The sequence below is a fragment of the Pholcus phalangioides genome, unplaced genomic scaffold (genome assembly GCF_987345545.1).
Source record: "Pholcus phalangioides strain wild (caught in Gottingen) unplaced genomic scaffold, Ppha-v1.0 ptg000029l_1, whole genome shotgun sequence".
Classification (NCBI taxonomy): domain Eukaryota; kingdom Metazoa; phylum Arthropoda; class Arachnida; order Araneae; family Pholcidae; genus Pholcus; species Pholcus phalangioides.
Genome location: NW_028301619.1, coordinates 9125554 through 9150286, shown reverse-complemented (window position 1 = coordinate 9150286; position 24733 = coordinate 9125554). Strand labels below are relative to the sequence as shown.

Below are 24733 nucleotides of genomic sequence, written 5' to 3'. Positions count from 1 at the left end.
CAAATAGTTTCTGTCGTAAACCCCCCAGAATATCTTGGTGTCTGCCATGGACCCCCACTTTTAGTCGTGGACCTCCGAAAACATTGATGTCTGTCACGAACCCCTATTTACAGCAGCAGAAACTACAGCCATCTTTCAGTGCGAATGTCTTCGAACAATGGAGAACATTTTATCCAGAACTACATATATTAAATGTGATGTGATAATATGGAATCTATTGGAGTGCAAAAGAACTAAAAAAACGTTTTATACCCCTCATACTGTGCTGGCATTAGTGAGCGATCATTCCGATTACAAAAACGTAATGGTCTGCAAACGTGGAAATGTAATAAGTGTCGTGCTGTTGCCGAGTAAAACTCTATATCGGCGACTTTGATTGTAACTTCCGCACCATCAATAACTACATCTTCAATACCTACAGTATCATCAGATTCCTTGATTTCCACAGCTTCGTCACCCACGATCGGATCGATACCTGCAACAAATACTATGAATTTTCCATCGTCTCAACATCAAGCCCCCCAATTTTCATCTCCGGCCATTAATCTCCAACATTGTATGAAGGATTTACCCACCGATCTCAAACAAATAATTTCTGCTATCAATGAATCATTTGAATCGCAATTTCAAAACTTTCAATCATATATTGCAGCAGAATTTTCTAAAATCTCTGATCAAAATCGTCAGTATCAACTCGAAATAACCGATCTTCGAAACAAACAACATCTTGCATCTGAAAATTGCATTATTGAAATCCGAACTCAAAACACTGCAAAGTGAAGTAGGAGAACTTCAACAATATTCCCGCCGCTGCAACATCGAAATCCAGGGACTTCCCGAGTCATCGGACGAAGATATAGAATCTCTCAAATCAAGCATAATATCTAAAGTTGTTCCTGAAATGATTGATAGTGTTACAGCCTTTCACCGTGTACCTACCAAAATTAAGGATAAAATAAAGCCTATTGTGATGCAGTTTGACAATAAATCAAACAGAGACAGATATTTCAAGGCTGCAAGATCGAAGAAACTACAAGCATCTCATATAGACAATAGACTTAGACCCACATCTATTTATTTCAATGCTCATTTATGCCCATATATGAAAAAGGTTTTTTTCCATTGCAAACAATTTAAAGAACAGAATAATTTCAAGCATTGCTGGATCAGAGATGGTAAGACTTTCTTAAGACAACATGATGACTCCAGGGTGTTCAGAATCACTCATATTGATGATTTGAATGATGTCTATTAATTTTAATTCTAACTACACTGAACTGAGCACCCTGGACGAATTAAATAAATTCCTCTCTCCCAGCAATAATAATGTTCCATACTCTTCATTAGATATATTCCACACCAACATTCGTAGTGTTAGAGCAAATTTTGATCAATTATTGTCGGTCAATTATTAATTACTTTGGGCGACAACATTGAAATTATAAATATTATTGTTTTGTCTGAGGTTTGGATCTTTGATTATGAAACCAAATTTTTTAATATTCCTGGATTTAAACTCTTTTCATGTTGTCGCCAATATAATAGTTCAGGAGGTATATTGGTATACATAAACGAATTCCTCAATTTTAATCAAATATCTTCTATAACTATGCATACTGCTGAAATAATAGCCCTAGTTGAACCATCTTTAAACATGACCATTTTTTCTATCTACAGATCCCACTTATTCCCAGTAACAGAATTTTTCAATGAATTGAAACTTATTTTAAATAATACCAAATGTAAAAATATCATGATCATTGGTGATATCAATATTGACCTCTTGAATACCGAATCGAATATTTGTATTGAATATATGGATTATCTATGTAGTTTGGGTTTTCAACCTTTGATTCAAAATATAACCAGACCTCAGTCGGGAACATGTCTCGATCATATTTTCTTTCGTCATTCCCCAATAATTACTAATATTTATTCATCTATATTTTCCACTGATATCACAGATCATAACCCTATACTCTGTAAATTGTTATTCAGTAATATTAATGCAATTAGTAATGGTCGCAAACTAAAATGTTCTGCTAAAATAATTGACTACAACAAGCTAATTAGGTATTTGCAAAACTATACATTTTCATCAAATGCTACTGACCCCTGTGACTTGTTCGAAGAATTCGTATCCAAACTTCAAACGATTGTCCAAAACCATACTAGAAACGTCAACCACACAAGATATAAAATCAAACAGAAACCTTGGATCTCACACGAACTAAAATATCTTATAAAAATAAAACAAAATCTATACAAAAAATCTCGAAAATACCCTTTTGATGTTTCTATAAATATAGCTTATAAAAATGTTGCTCGTATGGTGAAGTCCCAAATTAGAATTGCTAAAAATAATTATTACTCCGAACAATTTTCGAAATGTAACACATCTAAAAAACGCTGGAAGTTATTGGATGAAATAATATTCAAATATAATAATCAAAATCCATTACCAACAAACTGTGACAACAACACCCTCACCCAAAATTTCAATGACCACTTCGTTAACATTTCACCACTCAATATTAATATATATGATGATTATAAACACTATATCCAGTCACACATAGTCAACTCAATATACCTCACTCCAACTTTTCCGGAAGAAATTTCAAAAATTATTAAGACTTTACCTGCTACCGGGTCTTCCTCAGATACGTTGAACTCGAAAGTTCTAAAAATACTTCCTAATAACATCTTATACGTACTCTCCAACTTAATAAATAATTGTATTACAAATGGCGAATTTCCCGAATCATTAAAATTAGCAGTTGTAACCCCAATTCCTAAAAATGGTGATTCCAAATGATCTCAACAACTTTAGACCGATTTCAGTTTTGTCGTCACTTTCAAAGCTTTTTGAAATTACCATTAAGAATAGAATGTTTTCTTTCCTCTCGCATGTAAATTTTTTTTCTATCAATCAATATGGTTTTCTTCCAAACAGAAACACAGAGACTGCCCTTTTAACATTCACTATGTCACTAAGACTATTGCCATTTTCCTGGACATAAAAAAAGCATTTGAGAGTGTCGACCGTCGTATCTTACTCAATAAATTGCATATTTTTGGTATCAGAGGTAATGCACATAAATTAATTGCTTCTTATCTTAGTCATAGATCTCAAATAGTTAAAGTTGGATATAATCTTAGTAACCCATTAGAAACAATCAAAGGCGTACCTCAGGGCTCTGTTCTGGGACCATTATTATTTAACATATTCATAAATTATCTTTGCAACATTGAATTAACTGGTAAAATCATAACATTTGCAGATGACACAGTATTGCTTTATTCAACTGCTGACGACCATTCACTTGCAAATTCGATAAACGCCGATTTATTAATAATTCGTAATTGGTTTATTAGTAACGACTTACAAATAAATGTAACAAAAACGAAGTTTATGTACTTCTCTTCTATGACTAATATAAACTTCAACCATAATCTGATATTCCACAATAATAATTGCCAAAACATTTCAACTTGTAACTGCCAGTCTCGAACAGGTTTCCACGATTAAATACTTAGGTATTCATATTGATCATAACCTCAGATGGAAAACTCATGTAAAATATCTGCAAAGTAAACTTCGCTATGTAATTTACAAACTATATTACCTAAAACCATATATAGATCACTCGTTCATGTTAACACTTTATTACTCATTATTTCACTCCCTTCTGTTATATGGTTTAGCTATCTGGGGTGGCGACTTCATTTCAAATCTTACACCAATAATAAAACTCCAAAAAAGAGCAATAAGACTTATCACAAGTGACTATTTGACTCCTTCAAAACAATTTTTTCACAGTCTTGGAATCCTTCCCCCACGTCAGCTTTATTTCTACAAATCTACTATAATTATTTTTAAACGACAATTTGCTTTACCTCTGAACAGTTCCCGTTTCTCAAATAGATTGAAAAATATATACTCTCTACCACTTATCCACAAAACTCTTCTGAAGAAGCATTTTACTTACCTCATTCCGAAATTTTGCAACTCTTTACCACCTGCTATCCTTAACATTACTAACTTATTACCTTTCAAAAGACACATGAAGCAATATCTTTTTTTCAATCAGTGACATCGAGAGTTTATTTTGATTTGCCTATGCTCCTCAATCAATTAAATTATGAATCTATTTGATCTTAAGCATTGCAACATTATATTGATTTATATTTGCATATACTTACCTGAAAATCATGATATGCGTATTTCATAAAATTGCACTCCTTGCCAAAAATACTACAAATTATGTGAAAGTTTTGTTTTGACATTTGATTTATTTTATTTATTTATTTATTTTGAAACCCCCTCCCCATTTTGTGTGTGCGTGTGTATGTGTTTTTCTAATATTTCGTTTTTCCGTTTTAGTTTGTTGATGTTGTTTACTAATAAATAACTGTGTTCCTTATTATTCATTATAAATTTGCAATGTATCATGCAGTATGGGTCTGTAGACCCCTTGGCTGATTTTTTTGTTTCATCTTGTATTTATGTAAAAAATTAAAACAATAAACAATCTCAATCTCCCTATCGAGAGCTGTTACCATAAGAACAAAGTTTTATCAAATCCTAACAATATTACTGCTGCAGTCTACTAAAGTTGCAGTGGTGTTTTTGTGGGTAATTAATATTTATTTTATTGATACTGTTCTTTTAAGTAATTTATGAATAGTTAGTTTTTTCAACTTGGCATTAATTTATTTTATAATTCCACAGTTGGGTGGATCTCCAGTAAAAAAGTCGTGTACCAATGTTGTCCAGGTACCCCTATTTGGGAACCACTGGATTATAACATAAGAAAAATAACCCTAAAGATTTGCTTTGAAGGAGTTTTTCCTTCAGTTCTTCGAACATAAAAACAACTACGGATACTTTCCCACGCCAGTGGTTTCGAAAATGAGGTCCACGGACCCCGGAGGTTTATAAAGTAGATGCTAACGGGTACACTAGACGCGTTCCAGAAAGAACAAAGCAGAATTCAGGGTTAAAATTCGGCAAGTGGCTATGCCATAGACCAGAGAGTCCTTATTTCTTACGCTGTTTGACCAAAAGTTCCCGGGTAAGCACAAACTGAAAATACTGCCGTAGATAAAACCAAAAAATAGCTGATTGCATCGTAGGATGAATCTGATCTGAAGAATATATGTCCCAGGATGCAAGGATTACTGCGCAGCTGTACGCATTTTTCTTAATGAAATTTTTGAATCAAATTACAACAATAGAAAATCACAAATACATAAAGTTCTTCATGAAAATATTTGCGTATTTTCAATGCGAAATAAATATCAGAAGCTACAAAACAGCTTTTTCCAATTAATTATATCATGAGTTGTTATAATTCTAGAAACAATTCAGAAATGTTTCAGAAATGCTGAACCTCCTAACCACGGTAACCTCAAAATAACGGCCGCATTTGCTCGGTCCCGTTAAACGCCATTGTTGAGAGGTTTCGCTGTATTTAGCGTATTCTCGATATTGAAAAAAAAACAACTAATTTTTCCCAAAGGCTTAGTGGTAAAAAAATGGATTATTTTGCTTATATATACCAACCTTCATCAGCATTGCATAATTTCTGAGTTTTTGATTAGGAAATGGCAGAATAGTTCTAATTTTCAATCAACTTTAGAAGTTTCTTATTCAAGCATACATAGCTTAAAATAAAATTGCACTCGAACGTTTTAACTAGTTTCACATTCCCCGAAAGATGTAGAATACATAGGTTACGGATAAGCAGAAAATAATAATCTCCTTCGTCGTGTATCGCTACTAAAATTTTTATCTCCGTTGTTTTCGAAACATCTACTTATTCTCAAAGCTTGCAGCTTCTCGAGAAAAATGTAAAATCATTTTCTATATTATTTATACTCCCCGCAAGCGCATAATCATATCTGATTATATCATGAGCCAAAGTTTTTTCGTGGTGAACAGTTGCAAGAATAGCGATGAATTTCACGACACGGGGATATTTTTAATTATGTTCCACATGAACAAATATTTGAAATTTTACGTTTGTGGAAAACCTTTTTACGTTTTATAAAAAAAAATTACTAGAATATTATTTTTCTTGAGAGGCTTTTCAAAAATTTATTATTCGATAGTTTTTAGTGGATAAATTTTTTGCCTCTTATAAGTAGCCTCTCTAAACATGCGTTTTTTTACATCATCATATGTTTTAAGTTTTCCGTTTTTTTTACATATTTTAAGTACTTGTGGTTTGTATTTTATCTACAATAAGAGAGCAAGCAAACTCTCATTAAGCCCCAAACAAAAATGTATTGTTTATCATTGTCTGTACATATATCTTTCTTTTTTTTCAATTTCCTTTATTCGTTTGCATTAAGCAGTATATTACATTGTCTGTGGAAATTTTAGCCGCGATGTGGATTTCTTTTATAAAATAAGTTTTTTAATTATTTATCATTTGAAACTTCTGTTAGTGGTTAAGATAATATCAAACTGCTCTACTTTCCATATAAAATGGAGCTATATTCCAGATAAAAGGATTATTTATATTTGTTGAGTTGGCATTTCGTGAATCAAGACCAGAAAAACATTTTTTTTTTGCCAAAATCAATCAAAAATGTATGAGCTCGAGATGGTAAAATCAAATATGCAGGTTTCAGCATATTGTTTGTGCGAAGGAAAGACTAACTATCAGATGATATGCTGCCAGAGATGAGAAGACAACTGACTCACGTTTCTGTACTCAGAAGAGTAATTCACCGAAAATAAGATAAATCGAGTATCTAATAGAGATGGGACGAATATTCGGCTGCTATTCGGTATTCGGCTCTTTTGCGGAATATTCGGTTCGGCCGAGTAATGCTTATTTATTCGACCAAATATATGTGTAAATCTAAGCACAATTAACTAATTTTAACCCTTTTTATCCGACATTATGAAAAGTAGAATAAGTAGAAAATTATAATAAATTAATAGTATTACATAATAGTATGAATGTAATAATGATAAGAAATAGTTAACGTGTAAATTATTTGGTAACTCATTTTAGTTCTAATTAAAGACAAAACACTTGGACACTTCCCTGAGGACACTTCCCAGTTCCTCAGGGAAGTGTCCTTGGCCCCATACTTTTTTCACTTTTTATCGACAAACTCGATCAGGGTATCGATGGGATTACTAGCAAATTCGCAGATGATGTGAAGCTAATGGGGGTAATCGGGAATGAAAGCGATAGGGAGTTTTGGAGACCAACTTAAACAGGATTGCAGCATGGGAAAATGAATGGAGCATGACGTTTAGCATTGATAAGTGCGTGGTCGCTCATTTTGGTTCGAACAACCCGCGGTTCTCTTAAGAGTTGAATGGTGTCACTATCCCGGATGCAACTAGGGTCACCGATTTGGGAATTCTCATTGACGAGCGACTTAGGTTTTCTGAACATTGTTCAGCGGTGGTCAAAAAAGCGAATAGAATGCTTGGTCTCATTTTCAAAAAGGTCTCTTCGCGTTCTCCTAAAGTCATTCTTCCGCTTTTTCGAGGATTAGTTCGTCCTGGACTGGAGTATGCTGTAAGGTTTTGGAGACCTTACCTACAGAGGGACATAGACTTGGTTGAAGGGGGTGCAGAGAAGAGCTACGCGTGTCCGTATTGGCACACAGGGCTTGAGTTATGAAGAGAGACTTCATTTTTTGAATATGTTTACATTGGATGAACGCAGGTGTCGAGGAGATATGATCGAAGTGTTCAAAATTTTCAATGGGATGGATAGGATGGACCATGAACTTTTAGTACACCGCCAATCGACTGCTTTTACAAGGGGACAAAAAGGCAAAAGAGAGGAAATAACATCTATACAGGAAAAATAAGAAAATATGTCGTAAATTTCATGATGCAATACCAGTTGAAAGTAACTAATGGTTAAAATTTTCTTAATTAGATGTAAAATTGTAACAAGTTTTAAAAAGATGATTCTGTATATAAGATTCTCTTTTCTCTAATGGGCTGTTAATAAATGGAATAGCTTACTCCCGGAGGTAGTAAATTCTAGCACAATTGACACGTTTAAAACGAAATACGATAAACATGTTGGAGTAAATCGAGATTCTATCCATACTTAGAGAATAATACACCCATAAATATTTTATAAGGGCATTGTATTATATTTTATCGTGTATATAGTTGGGTTCATTCATACCGAGCACAACTCCGGTCTATCGCCATAGGCAATATATTACCGATTGAGTTGTGCCGGAAGTATGAGTGTGTGTGTCCCCCAAATCCCCCGGGCCACGAAAACGACTGTATACTAAGTGTACAACACACATTCAACTGCCTGACGCCCGACCAGCCCTCAAAGTAATATTAGGTTGTTCCCTCGGCGGGACTCGAACCCGCAATTCCCGGTTCAGGAGACCGATGCCTTATCCATTAGGCCACGAGGGTAATTTAACTGCCCCAGGTGAGGAGTTAGATCCATATGATGGGTCCAATGCATGAGGGCAATTTAACTGCTCCAGGTGGCAATTTAATTGGACCCATAGATTTGCATATGCGCAAAGGGTTCTTTATCCCTTACAATGGCAATTCCGAGATATCTCGTCAAATTTTATCTGATTTATTTCGGTCACTACGAAGTATATCAGGTTCTTAACATGCTTTTATTTCCAATGTGGCAGTTATAATGCGGATCCGGAAAATTTTAAAAACCGCTTAAAGGGCTTAAAGGGTTAAAAGTTTATTAGTGCAGCCATTTTCAAGATGAAAATTCAGAATCACCTTGCATAAGGTAAGGACATATTCTTTTCACTTTATATTTTAAATTTGCTGGTAGATGTCCCAATTAACGACAACAACTCTTTGTTTGTTGCACAGCATGTGTGGCTGCGTTTTCGCTAATTTATTAAAATGTTTTGTTTGCATTTACTTCTTTTTACCTTGAAGTTTGCAATCCGAATTTTTTTCTTACTATTGTTTGAATCACAAAGAAGAGTTTTATATTTGGAAATTGACATTATAATGCATTTAAATATAACAATATAATAATATTTATTTTATGTGCAATTTTTGAGGCTTTGCACGTCTTCAATAAGAACCTGTATAAGTAGTACCAGTTGAAACAGATTTTTTAAATGATTTTTCTGGGTTTCAATACGTATCGTTAACTATGAGAAACATTATCAGCTCGAAAAATAAATTGAGCATTTAAGGGTTAAAGAGCGTTAAACATCACGTATTTTAGTACTGAGGTGAGTTCGAAGTTTTTCAATATTTGAGCACGAGCATGGTTTGCTGCGGGAGTGTAATCGAAATATATAATATGTATAATCATATTTATCAACTAAAATCTGTAAAACAATAAAACAATATTTATCAAAATGAATATTAATATATTAATTTATGAATCTTTCCAGTATTATTATTATTATATTGATTTCTCTAATTTTTTCTTTATTTTTCTTCTAGACACCTTGTTGGGCAACTTGTCTGTTGTGGTCCACCAGATTTTACATTTATTTTGCATTTTCTAAATTAAAATCTTACTGAATGTTTCCTCAGTTTGTATTCCGATCGATGTAGTTTTACTTTTCAGTTTATGAGACGACTGTTGTGTGTCATTTTCTTCTCTTTTGTGGAAAGATTAACGAAGCGACGGATGACGGAAAGCTTTTAATAACGTGTCGAGCGAGAGATATTCCTTTGATGAGTCTGGATTATCCAACGTCATTGTAATCATTTTCAATGGCATTCTTCGCTAACAAAAGAGGCCGGCAATTAGAGTTCCATCTACATCATGAAGTTAACTTTCTTAGTCACCCGAGGGCGTGTCCGTCTTTAGTGGACCAGCATCAGCGAAACTTGATAAGTAACTTGCAAGAAATATCAACGCATATTATATGTACAGTAAAACGGAGTCTTTGTTATACGGCAAGTCACTTTGGTCTGTCTTCCATCACTTTTCGTGGCTTTCTATGGCTTTTCATAGTGACATTTTGGAAACTTGATATCTAAGGAAAATGAATAAATGATATCTGATTCCCACTAAATTTTCTTGCTACTTCTGACAAGGAACGTGCAGCTATCTTTTACATAAAATATCTAAATATTAAAGCATTTTTCCCAAAAGCTATATTTTCTGCTGTTCTGAGCAACAAATACGTAGTATTCAACATCATTGTTTCATAATAATTAAAATTTTTGTAAGTAAATGTATTTTCAATTGTTTTTTCTACCTTTTTTCTGGCGAGAAAAGAATTAAGGTATCCGACTACGTTGAAAACGTCATTTTGGAAGAAAATATATATTTTAATTTTTTTTTAAATTTTTTATTAAATCCCTGTTCGTGCAATTCCAAAACAGGCCTTATTGTGTTTATATGACGCTTATAATCAAAGTTACGTCCACTTTAGTGATGCATTTTGCATACAAGTAATCCGTGGATAAAAATCTTAAACGTGTTCTACGAACAATACCATTTTTGACATTTTACTTAAATTTGAAAAACATAATGTCTAAAAACCTATTCTTTGTATCATTATAAAATTTTGATATGATATTTTTCCATATATTCTTGAGGTTATGAATTAAAATCTATGGTCTATCTTCTATATTTGTCTAACTAATGTGTTTTATAGACAATATGTAGAATGTAATTTCAAAAAATTCACACGTATATTAACAGATTTGAGTGTAACTTATGAGCATACCATACAGTCCTTTAAATTTTGGTTCATAATATGGATTTTTACCAGTTGAATGTACTGAATGAATGAACGCCAGAACTTTGCCACTATGCTTATCCCGTTGCCAAGATCTCTTCCAGCTCAACTTCGTGGCAGAGTCCGGAACAAAGTTGAATGTACTGTGAAAAGAACAAAACATTCCATTCATAGAATATTTTGCAATCGTGTTTGGAATATTACGTGAATTTTGCTTAAAATTTGACATAAAAATTAATTTTTCATGGGAAATGACATAGGTAGTCCAAAATTTATTATTGTTTTCACCATTTTTGGGACACTTTCTATCAAAAAGTATTATTAAAATTCACTTCAGTACTATTTTATAGAAAAGAAAAGTGCCAAAAGTAGTCAGATAACTTTTAAGCGGCCCTCTGCTGTGTATGTAAGTTGGTAAAACGTAGGACTGATATTTTCTGTAGGCACATAAGTTATACATAAAGTTACAGAATTTAAACTAAGGCTTTGTTAATCAGCGTAAATATATCCGAAATATGCAGTAAATGTATTTTAATTCGGTTTTACGGCCTGCTATGGTTGCATCCATCGCACCTACTCGAATCTGGCTCACGTGTAAGTTTTAAGAAACTTGGTCAACTTAGTACACCATACATGGGAGATATTTTTGAAGAAAAAAAAATCAGGTTTATGCTAATACCTCACATGACCCAGAGTTTTTAAAGAAAATAACATTGCATATAAAGGATTATGTTAAAACTCACGTGCGACCGCGCAAAAAAAAAAAAAAAATTACCACGAACAAGAAAGAAAATTCGTTTCAAACACCTTTGGTAGGTAGCCATTGTTTAGTCAAGAGAAATTTTGTATGTAACAAAATAGCAAAAAATCTCATTTAAGTGAATTTTAGGATGACTACGGATGAAACATCATTTGGGCGTGAAGCTGAAATTGTATTCTCAAACTCATTAAAAAAAATGAGCACGGGATTGAGCCAAAAATCTTATTTTGGCGAAACTTCTTTGAATATTTAGTCATAAAAAGTCTCGGAAAAGACCGTCTTAAGGGGGAAAAAATGAAGTTTTTTTTATTCATTTTGTAAAGTTCTAAGACTTTTGACTCGAGAATTCTCGGTGTCGTAGTGCTTTCTATCTGTTATCATCTTGGCGGAGCGACTATCATCTTACCTCTTCTTCTTTCCACGCACGTTATCTTGTTGGAGGCTTGAATGTCTTCGGCATAAAGAAAAACCAGAATAGAATAGAATGGATGTGTGGAGTAAAACTGAATTTTAACATATATATTAAGATGCGCATTTTACGAAAGTCAGGGAGAAAATATGTGTGAATTAAAAATATGATAAGTAGAAACACACGTTTGATTGGGTTCAGCGCAAGTTTATATGTGACGTTTTCATGAAGCGGTACATAATTACTCATTTATGAAAATAGATCGTTGTAACAAAATCCGTGACGTTTGATAGAATTATATTGCAAGGTTATACTAACAATACAATATTTAATACTAACTCTCTCACACTTTAAAGAAAACCCGATAGCTTTACGCATGCACTCAAACTGGCTGATTTTTCGGGCTAAGCGGCCAAATCAGGCATCATTAGATGTCCATTCGTCACTTGGTGTTAGTGATATTCTGTTATGAAAAAGCTTCTCTGGGGACGTCCCCCCCACCCTTTTTGAAAAACGGAAAAACATTGGCAGATGTTATGTTATAAGTGTTAAATTTTTAGGTAAAAGTAGGCAAAACAGTCAACCCCGGTTTACGACATTATTTCGTTCCAGACGTCCGTTCGTAAACCGAATTGTTCACGAACAGTAAATTTTTCCTTACGAATCAATGTAAAATGAATCGATCCGTTCCTGTGACTCCGTTTTTCGGAGAATTTCTAGTGTGGAGTTTTACGAAACAGCTTCTGTGCATAACCAATAGTTATCATTAAATCAACACTGAAAAAATTACCTTAATTCGATAGAGATGACATTAACAAACGAAATGAAAACGATGCCAGGTTTAAGTCTGGTTTCATGAATATGTATCATCTAATAATCTCAGTGTCAAACGCATGAAAATCTCCGTTTGCAACTCTATCTAGCCACAATATCCTCCGAGCCAAATACATGGTTCTGAAAGACACTTGCTGCCAAGCTTTGTAAATAACTGTGCAATGTAAGGATGATGAAATAATGCTTCCAGAAGTTACTGACTTTATTGTTATGGGCATCTTTTTCTCAGATACATCGTTGGACATTTTGCTTGTTGTGGCCTTGTATTTGTAGTTCGATGTCGGATATTATTGCAAAACATCTTCAAAAAAAATTCCTCTCTTCAGAGCTTCATAAAGTTTGAAATGATCTGTCGATCTATGGGCTGGATAAGAGAAGTAGCATTTAGCGACGAGAACGTTAATGAAATATATTCTGATGAAAAATATTCTTCAACTAAATTCTGTCAGAAAAAAATTGTAATCTCAGACTTCTGAAATATGCTTCCTTCAGGATTTAGACCACTTTGCGTGTTCGTAAACATAATTATTTTTTGTTGTTCGTAAACTGAATTGTTCGCAAACCAAGACATAATCTAACAACGACTTTCTATTTGAAACACGACCAAATTGATAACAATAATCTATGTAATCAGCTGCCGTAGATGAATCATTTAGACTGTAGCAGAAGAAGGTTTTGAACGCCATATTTCGTAAGTAGAGCATATTCTTAGCGACAAACAAAAATAGAAATTTGTCGTGGCAGATAGACAAAAAGGGAAGGGAAAGGTTTTTTTATACATATTTGTAGTACACCCACGGCAAGACATGCGAGGCAGATTCTAGGTTGAAAAGAGAGTTAAGTCAGTCATCTGGTTTTCGTTTGAGGGTCAAATGTCAAAAGATCACGAGAAAAAATAAATAAGAAAGAGGAGAGAGACTCGAACAAAGAAGAAAGACTCTTTTCAGCTTTTGTATGTACGATGCACAACGCTATCTAAATGCTAAAATATAGTTAGTTGAGTCCTAGGAAGTGCTAGTGGAGATGCTACACTGAACGGCTCAAGATATCACCTTCTCATTCGGACACTCTTGAAGGAAAATTTTATGTGTTTAGACTGTGTTAGACGGATCAAATAGATACTCAGGAATTGGTTCATACACAGGTAGACTTCGAAAAGAGTTTTTTTATTTGGATGGAAAGCGTGTCGAAAGCCAGTTGAGTGGATAATGTTGACCAGTCTTGGGTAAACCAGTTATGGTTCCCACATAAAATAGACTAGCTTCGCATGGACCAGGCAGACTATCTGTAGCATGGGTGGAGATACGGGGGGGGGGCACTGCCCCCCAGCGTCAAAGGTAGAGTCGACTGATCTAATATATATATGTATATGTTAATTGACATCATCATTATCGTGCACCCCAGCAATAATGACCGTGCCCCCAACCGGACTTCCAAGTCTATCTCCACCTATAATCTGTAGATGTAAAGGGGATGCGCACACGTACCATTACATAGTGCTCCTGTATGTCCGTATATCCATGAGATTACACGGAACCAGATTTGCGATGCATGTATTCTTATTAGTTGAGTTACCTTCGTGGAACCGAATATCGGTCTTTTGGTTTAGAAAAAGTGTTAGTCTGCTTCGACGGGAAATACCACCAACCTGTACGTCAGGTTAAAGATAACTGTTTCTGTTTTCGACACAAAATATCACCGTGTCTGGGTATGGAACTCTCTTGTTCAACGTTACAATATGAACCCAACCATGCAATATGACACATTTTTGCTCTTTGGAATTATAGACGTGTCACTGTCAGTTGTGATCTACTTCGAAAAAGTTTGGTCACTGTGAGCAGAACACAAAATATTCATTCAACTACAAATACAGAGGCCACAAAAACGTAACATGCTCAACGAGGTGGGTGGCGGAAAAAAAATGGCCATAATCATGGAATCAATGCCCCTCCACCGTCAATGGTGGACCCTACTGATCTAATGTATATGCGTATATATGAATTGACATAATCATCATCGTGCCCCCCCCCAGAGTTTCACTTCTATCACGCCGCCCATAATAAACTTTAATGGCAATACGGAGTACCAAAAGGCAGTGTGATGTGAACATAGCTAATTACCATCCTCACTAGAAATAATGAATTTAAAAGGTCTGTTAATCAGGTCTACCGTGAAAAATGCTTAATAATCATTCTTAAATAATGATAAAGACATCAATTAGAACACTAATTTTATCACCCCTAGTGTACATTATTGTTTGGATTAGTCAATGCCATGACAATATTTTGAGGATATAGAATTCCGAAAACGTTTTAAATTAGGTATTTCTTATTATTCACAGGTTTATTTTATTTCTCAACTTGCAGCAAAATTATTTTTCCACGTAGAGTTGTTCTTTCAAAAAATATAAGAAATAACATTCAGGAATTTAATTATTCTAAATAAACTATAGCAAGAATTTAAATATTGGATTTCGAGATAGTTCAATGTTTTTTCTCAAGTTATTAAGAACTGGTTGTTTATTTTCTTTTGAAAATCTCGGGGGACAAAATATTGTGTGGCCAAAAATCACCATCATGCAAACAGATATGATAATAATAAAAGAAAAAAAAACATTCGAAGCGAATTGCAAATGATAACAAGATGAACATTTGTAAATGCGATTTTTCCGTTAACGTAAAAGTATTCGTAGTTCGGACGAGCAAAAAACTGAAAACGTCATTTGCCCCGAAATATTATTAATTTAACATTTTACTTTAAATTTGCATATTTAATGCACGTAGCAATAAGATTAGAGAAGCTAGACATGAAAAACAACCACAAAAATTCAAGCATTTTTTTTCTTTATTGTATTATGATAAATTAGATGCGGAAATAATACCAATAATCTTTGGTGAAAGCTATCAATTTGTATGTTTGCAAAATATGGAAAATTGAATTATATATCGAATACCCCTTGAGAGGTTTTCGATATTTTTTATTTTATATAAAATATTCGGAAATGATTTTTTTCCTCGCGTAAAATAAAAAGGAATGAAATGCATGGGATTGTGGTCAAAAGCATTACCAAGACTTCTTCGAGATGAGTTTTTAATCCACTGTTTTGAAGGTGGAGAACAAAGAGAAATATAAAATCGCTGTCAGCAAATACAACAGCAGGTCGCTGCAAATACTGAAAATCCGGCACTGAAAGTTCAACGCAATTTTAATAATCCTGATGTCAAATCGATGAAAGTACTTTCTGCTTCACACGCCATCGTTTTCGTTTTTTCAACCGACATTCATGTAAATGTTGAAGAGCCGCGCTAAGCTTAAAAGGCCGCGTTCGTTGCTTTCCACATACACAAAATGGAATATTTTTTCCGATCACAGCTCTTACGGTTCAACGCCATCGGAAAATATCTTCGATTCCTTGGCCTGCATTAGTGTCAAGAAGACAACATTTATGAAATTCATTTTTTTACATACATTTCGCGTAAACGAATGAAAAAATGAAAAGAAACCACTTACTGTTTGATTTTTTTTGTGCGCGAAAAAGATGCTTGACAGGAGGTTGATGCCATGTTTCTGTCGAATCTTTCAAGCGTTTTAAAATTTTACGTGGAAAAATCCCCGTTTCCATATACGGTGTAATTCTAAAATCCAAAAATATTGAAGATCCGAAAATAACTCACCCACAAGTTTTGTTTCAACTACATGAATGAATGAACGCCAGAACTTTGCCACTGGACTTATCCCGTTGCCGAGATCTCTTCCAGGACAGATTCGTGGCAGAGTCCGGAACACTTTATTTTGTGTCGAAAAAAAACATACAAAATTTTTATAAAATATTTTTCCCGGAAAATTGGGTACTGCCTCGATTAACACATTTTGTGGTGATTACAGACGAGATGGGGTTGGGAGTTGGAGAAAAGTTTCGGGGTTTCGTTAAGACGGATGAATGTACGCATATTAAGATGGAGGTATGTTTTAAAAGCAATTGGAGGGGACCCCCCCCCCCATGCCATCTCACATCTGTTATCTTACACTTGCCATACTATATACGCAGGATACAAAAAGAAAAAGAAATGAGAATCTTATTGTGAAATACAAATATCCATCGAAGCGAGTCATCTCGCTTAACACCTTATTGATGAGCAAATGGGTTTGATAACTTGCGACTAGAAGCCGGCATCAGTTTTATTGGGTTGAGTTCACTCGCTCCTGCAGATTTAATGAAAATATACAAAATAGAAGTATTGTGTGGGGGAATATATACAATTAGGGATCACCCGTGGTATCTCGCTTAGCACCTTATTCGGTGAGCAACATGAATACGACAATATGAGTAGGCACGTGTGTTGTGGACATGAAATGCATGAAGAAATTGAACAAGGGAGAGAAATACATACATTCATATACATATATATAACTGCCAGGCCGAGTCGTCTCGCTCTAACCCTATTTTGGTGAGCAATGTGCGCTTGGTTTAAATGGGGGATTGTCTGGAGAGAGCCTTAGCTAAGGACAGCCTCGGTGTTGTTGTTTTGGTTGACTCGCTCTGGCTGGTTATATTTATTAAAGAAAAAAATGAATACAGTCGATATTCCGTTTCAACGAATCCCGTTATAGCGAAAATCTCGTTTTAACGAACACTTTTCTAGTCCCCCAGATAAGTTGACAGGAACAATGTACAAACCTGGAATTCCTTAATAACGAAATTTCGTTACAGCGAAGTGATTTCTTCGGTCTCTTGGAGTTCGTTTTAACGGGATTTGACTGTATATACAAGTATATTTGACTGTATATTTGACTTATATAAAATAAAAACTACACGTAATGGCTATTATGAAACTATTCGTGTCCTTCCGCCTAGTACCCCCGCTAGAAGAGCTGAATGGAGGAGACTTGTGGTTATTTAATTTACATTATTGTTACGGGAATGTTGTAAAAATTCTTGTTCGGCTCCCGTTAGTACATGCTATGTCTTGTACATGTAATGGTTATGTATTAGTAGTGGCAGTCACATGTGTGTGGATATGATATTTGTGTCGTTATTTTTATCTATTTTTTCTGTTTTTCCCTTATATATATATATTTTTGCAAAACTTACAAAATTTATTTTATAAATCTGGTGGACAGATCTTTTTGGTTTTCGTTGGCGTGTATATATCTGACAAGGCTTATAATCCTTGCTGCTGTGTTTCGTTTCCACTGGAGAAAATTGCCTTCGTTTTTGAAAATCAACTCGACAACGTCGCAGTAAGTAAATGCAATAAAGCTTTTGAGTCCCGATATTTAATCGAAATTGAACTAATTTCAGAAAACATAAAAATAGGCTGTAAATATGAATAATTTATTTATCTAGTTCACGAGTCTAATTTTTAAATACAGAAATATTCTATGTAAGATAAACAAAAAGTACAGTCAAGTACACTTATAACATACCCTCGATATAACATACACCGTGCATATAGCATACAGTTTTGTGATCCCAGATTTGTGGCTTATTCACTTCTATAAATGTTTACCTCTGTTATTACATATCCCGCTTAAAAAATACACTTTGCTTAGTTTTATTATGGACATCTTTTTCTCAGCCACCTCGTTGGGCATTTTGCCTGCTGTGGCGTTGTATTTGTATTTATATAACATACCAAAAGCACTCTCTTAACCTGGAAACTGATTCGATGCTGCGAACAAAAATCTGAAAAAATAAAGCTTGAAACTGACTTATTTGTGCAACATGTAGTGTATGCATGTGACATCTTAATGGGGTTTTTTTTTTCACAGAAAGCCGTGGAAATTTTTGTAAAAACGAAAGATTTGTTGTCGAAATAGTTACATTAACTTTAATTAATTACATTACATTAAGCTCCACGTGTTATTAACGAATATATCTATTCTGACATTAAAAAATTATGTGTTATTTAAAAAAAAATTCTATATCTTTCCCATGCATTTTTGTGAAAACAGCATGGAATATTCTCTTCAAATTATTGAATGTTTACTTTTTCCAGTTACTTTTGGATCACTTGGTAGATAGCAGTGATGAATGATTGTTGTGAAAGCTGAAATCCGCACTGTGTTAAAAGCATCAAATTTCTACCCATTGAAAGACTATGCAAAAGCATGGTGATTTTGATGATAAATGAAATTCATGAACATTAGTTGTTTTTTTTTCAATTTTTTGTATAAATGCTGACAACTTTTAATGAAAACCATTAGCATAAACACAAATAATACCAATGCGATCAATTAAATTAAGAAAAAAAATGAATGCATAATCTATGTATATATCCTGTATGTACTGCCCTCAATAAATGTTCAAAATCCCTCAGGAGATATAAACCAAGAGTACACAATATTCATTCCATTTAAACTTTATCATGTGCTGCACAAGCTTATTTCGTCTGGGACATTCTCAATAATGCACCTTATGCGTACATACAACTGCTATGCAAGCCAATTTTAAGACCTCGCTTATAACAAACACTTCTTGACTACCCTAGGGATATGTTATAAGCAAACTCAACTGCATAACAGCGAAATATATTCTTGAAACGGAGTATGAAGTTCGATTTTGATCTTTCCCAGGAAAAACCTGTGAAATAATTTGCAAATAAACTATATACTAATCATGAACATTAAATAAAGTGATTTAGGCAGTTACAAACGCTAAGGTAAAAAAAAACTCAGATACACAGTAAATTAGAAGAAAAAAACTAGAAATAATGTAAATGTGAAGAACAAAAGGATTGCCGACAACAAAAACGTAACGCAATCAAAAATAAAACAAAGCGAAAACTCGAAAACAGAATCGAAACAAAGTTCGGGAGATAAAAAATTCGCAAAGAGAACAATGTGTTTCACTCAATACACATTTTGTGCATACAATACAATCTTGCTTTCTTCCCCCGTTATATTTTTCATTCAAGAGCTGCACGGAACGCATTTTGATTACGCGAGCTGAGATTTTGGAAAAAAAGCAAATCATACATAACACAGGGTTAGTTCGAGTAAAGCTACAAATCTTTAAACGAAAGAATAGGCAAAGCTGTGTAACACTTTTACTTGCTTGATAAATGATCGCTTCGAGACTAAAGAAAAGAATCATATCGTTAAAACAAACTTTTATGTATGTGTATAAGTACGTATGAATGGAGTGGAAATAAATTAATGTAAAATCTTTCCGACGGACGAGGACGAAATTTACACACGGAATATTTATAAAAACCGGCCAAATAAGTTATAAAAGACGTCAACGATAAATAAAGTTGGAAAAAGAGAGACAAAAGAGAACATTCCAAGATGATATAGAACATTTTTAATGCAGAAATCACGGTGGACATTCGTCGCGAGGAGAACATTTTTTCTCGTATACTTGGGAATTGCTTCAGAAATAAATTCTCTGGAGAAATTCGCTTTTATATATTTTGCTTCTTTCATTTTGACTAAAGAAATTCTATCCTTTCTCTCAAAGTATCCTTACGGTGACAGGCCACAAGAAGATCGCAAAAAAATTCTAACAATTGACTCCGAATCGTAATTTTTCATAGAAAAATAGAAAAAAATTAAACATGAACAAAAACACGGAAAAATCATTTAAGGGTCTTATACCTTTTAACTATACTCTATCGGAAGCATTAAAAATACTAGAACTTCACCCATTCCATTCATTTATTTCAATTTTTTATACATGTTCTTGTTTGTATGTTCTTTCCTACGCCAGTATAAAGTTTCACTTATCTCTGATGCTTGATTTTTTTTTTTGTAAATTTTCAAAAAAAAGCATTAAAAACGGTTTTGCGCGTTTGATAAAATACCATGACATCAATTTAATTGCATAGAAATTCATTCAAAATAATGAAGACTGTTCAGTTCATGAAAAGAAGCAAAAGTTTCAGATTTCATTGACTCAATCGTATTTTAAATTTTAAATAAAAAATACCAAACATTTTTAAATTTTATTCATGCGCGCATGCTGTTTACAATGCATTTTTTTGAAAATGTACAAAACATCAAGTATCAGAGATACGTAAAACTTTATACTGGCATAGGATAGCACATACAATCAAAAACTATGTGTAAAATATTTGAAATAAACCAATGGTTATATAAATATTGTTTTTAATGGTATTTCTATTAGAGTTTAAAGTTAAAAGACACGAGATCCCTAAAGGCAGAAAAGACTAAATTGCCGATGAGAATGTACATTGCGATCATTTCCAAAAGCTATTCTAATAAACACCCTGGTGACAGTTTATAGGTTTTAACCAGCGAAAGTTCGACTGCTTTCGGTTGACGTATGAAATTGGACGTCCTTTACACACAAAATGTTTTAACTTTCGGTATATATATATATAAATCCGCTTTCCAATATTCTAAACATCATATCCGATACGAAATTATAAAATATATTAAAGATTTCTATTCAGTTCGGTGAACGGGATTAGAAGAATCTGAAATGTAAACGACATTCTATACTTGATGCTGTAAATATTATGCGTTTTGAATAATTCTCCTGTACAATGATTCTTAGTAGAAATGAGCTGTATACGAGCAGCTGTGTCAGCGATGCGACGAACTAATATTTATGAAAATATTCTTGAACGGAAATTTTCGCCGAATGAATATTTGTCAAATGAAGTGCCTCACGCATCACTGGTATGGACTTGAAGAATAGTTTATTTTTTTAATTAGATTTTATGAATCGGCGATTGTATTGCAATTTATTAAACATTTATATAATGTTACACTACGTAGAGCATTAAACATGCTTCATAATTCGGTGTTAAAATTTTTACATGCTTCACTATATATTCGCCCAAATAAATTATGCCAGCGTTTCCCAACATTTCAGAACTCGAGGACCAGTAAAATGTCCGAAACAATTAGACTGACCATTTGCGTCCCATATTACGGGACATTCCTGTATATTTGGTTATTACACTTTTTTCTATGCATTTGTCCCGTTTTCTAATGATGCTTATTTGTAATATTTAATAAAATCGTCAATAAACAACATTTTCATAACTTATAAATGATATAATAATTATGGCTGAATAAATATTTATGTTCATCTCCCGTATATATCACACACACACAGGTTTGTTGTTATTTACGAAATTTCAAGAACGATCGTTGATTTTGAAAACTTATGACAGCGTTGTTTGGTGATAATTGGAATTCCGTATTTTACCATATCGTAGTCTTCCCCGTATTCTTCTTAATAAAGTGTGGCCACCAGGTCTATTAATTTTCTACGCGAAATATATTTTTGTTTATAGCGATTCATGTAACAGCCCTTTATTTCAGACCTTTTAGCAATTGTAGCAGTAATTAGCAAATTTGTCGTTAATATATTGCATTTATTGTCTGTAATTAATGATATCCCCTTCCCCCCAGGATCGCAATTTCCCACATTTTCCAAGACGAAGTTTGGCGAATCCAAGTATGAAAGTACTTATAATTTTTAATATTGCCGATATCAATTACAACAATTCAATAATTTTTCATTCAGCCAGAATTAAATTATCAAGTCTCCCTACGGACCACTTATGCCATTGTGGTGACCACCACTGGTCCGTAGATCATAAGTTGAGAAACACTATATTATGCCATTCGTGCATTTACAACGGTTCATCAAAAATATCGAAAGATTTTATTCGAGTTAAACTGCTTGAAAATTTCAATGGTTTGGCACGATTTCATATGCGATAAATAAGAAATTTCAATAATTTCATAATACCAGGTTTCTTGCTGACTTATCATTACAGTAATTGTAAAAATTTGGCTAAGCAAACAAATCATTTGCAGCTAAAATAGTTAGCCGTATAAAAGGTGCCTGTATATGAAAAAATATTTATTTTAAGGAGCTCTCTCTCTATCTTAGGCCCCTTTCACACGGAGCGGATGCGGATGCGGACTCGGATGCGGGTCCGGAAGAAGTTTTAACAATTGGAATATACTGCGCCTTTCAGACGAGCCGAAAAATCTCCGCACCTAGGAAATGTTCATGCGGGTCCGGACGTCGTCCGCATGTGTCAAAATCTAAGTGCGGGCTCCGCATCCGCGCATAGAAGTTTTGACAATAGGTTTATTCGGAGCTATTCACACGATGCGGATGCGGAGCGAATTCGTCCGCATCTTTGGCTACTTTTTGAAGGTGATTTTTCACGGAATTTTTTTAATTATTTGCCATAAATATCCTTAAAAACACCATATGAGGGTCCCTGTTCATCAAATATAATGTACCCACATACGTCTATCCCTCCGTTTCCTTCTGAGATGGAGATATAGCAACTTTAACTGCCTTTTGTCCATATTTCACAATTTTATACAATAAAACCTGCCAACAAGGGCCACTGACGGGACCAAAATTATAAGCCGTTCTGTTCATTACGAATATTTAATATTAATTTAATACTTTAATAACTTTTAAATTTAATTTAAAAATTTTAATTTTTTTCTTTTTAAATTTTTAAAATTATTTAAAAATATAAATATCTGAAATATTATTTTAAATATTTGTTATTTTTTTAAATTTTTAATCTGTTAATTTTTTTAAACTTTAAAAAAAATACTTTTATTAAACAACGTTGTTCACTCAGGGCCGGATTAAGTCGTTTGAAGGCCCTAGCACTTGAATGTTTCTGGTGGTTCCCCCGATACCTACAAGTATTTTACTCGATATTCAGTCTATAATCTTGAAAAAATGAAATTTTATATTTCAGAAGTGAGACTAATCTAAGGATGGGATTTCACTCTAAAAGGTTTATGAAAGTTATTTTATAAAACTTGAAAAATGTAACCAATAAACACATCTGTTACATTCGAGAGAACTTAACTGATCCGCCTATTGGTTGCATTTTTCAAGTTTTATAAACGAACTTTTATAGTGTAATCCCGGCCTAAGACAGAATTGTGATGTGAATATTTCTAAGCACAGGCATTTTGAAAGTCTCCACCCCTACCCTTTTTTTCTACTTGCAAATTCTTTGATATCTCCTGAATTTTTTTTTTCTTTTTTTTGGAACATCGAATGTTTTTAGGTTCGATTTTTCGAACATTGGATGTTTTTGGAATTTTTCTTCCATATTTTTCCGAAAAGACGGATTTTTTTTTTTCAAAATATTTTGAAAATATTTGAAGACATTTCCTCCCATCGACTACTTGTGAGGATCGAAATGAAGACATCTTTATTCCCATATTCTATGTGGCTCTAGGTTAAACCACCAAAGAATGCCTCTAGGCTGCCTATGGGCACTGAATCAGTGGTGAAGGAGAAAAATAATTACAAAAATTGCGAAAAAACAGTTTTTATGCACGAATTTCGAACTTCAGTGCTCGTTTGAAAGGGTATGCGCATCCGCTCCGTGTGAAAGGGGCCTTAATAGACGCACTGTTTTGTGACATTGCCGGTGACATGTGCACTCGTTATTGGGCAAAATTGGTAAATGGAAACTCGTTATTCGGTGAATTGAATCTTTCATTTACTCGTCAAATTCAATATTTCGCCGAGATTTGGTGCAGTTTGATGATCGCAGCGGAAATGCACTTCGGTACTTCGTAAACAATGCCAAATACAGGGTTAAGGAGAAGTAAATTGCCCACTTCAGATAGCTCTGGAGTGTTTTTTACTGATCCAAATGTGACAAAATTTCCATTACAGACAACTGAAATGATGTGCTTGTCATTTGTTAAATTTAAAAAAAAGTATAGAAATCCACCGATAGGTGGTGTTGGGGAGCACACATATAAATATTGAATATGCTTACTCATATAAATGTTTAATATGTAGTACTGAAATTACTCAATATATGTCCCCCTTCAATTTTAACAACGCGTACTTTAATCGCAAAACCATATTTTCCACATCTGGGCGTAGTGAGTGTGCTAAAATATTCAGCACATGGTGCCAAATGTTCTCTTGCGCGATTTGAGCAAATTGTTCAAAATGAAGGGACACATTGAGTAGTTTCAGTGCTACATATTGAAATTGATGTGTAAAGCATATTCAATATTTATGCTTCACCTATCGACGAATTTTT

The 24733-nt window shown here is 33.8% G+C and overlaps 1 protein-coding gene and 1 non-coding gene across 2 annotated transcripts in view; both read right to left on the bottom strand.

Annotated features, from left to right (window-relative positions):
- Positions 1–24733, bottom strand: part of LOC149067657 (glycerophosphocholine cholinephosphodiesterase ENPP6-like) — a 406701-nt gene that overhangs the window by 126164 nt on the left and 255804 nt on the right. The gene's annotated exons all lie outside the window — the stretch shown is intronic.
- On the bottom strand, positions 8353–8425 carry TRNAR-CCU (transfer RNA arginine (anticodon CCU)). The gene has a single exon. It is a non-coding gene; the product is annotated as a tRNA-Arg (tRNA).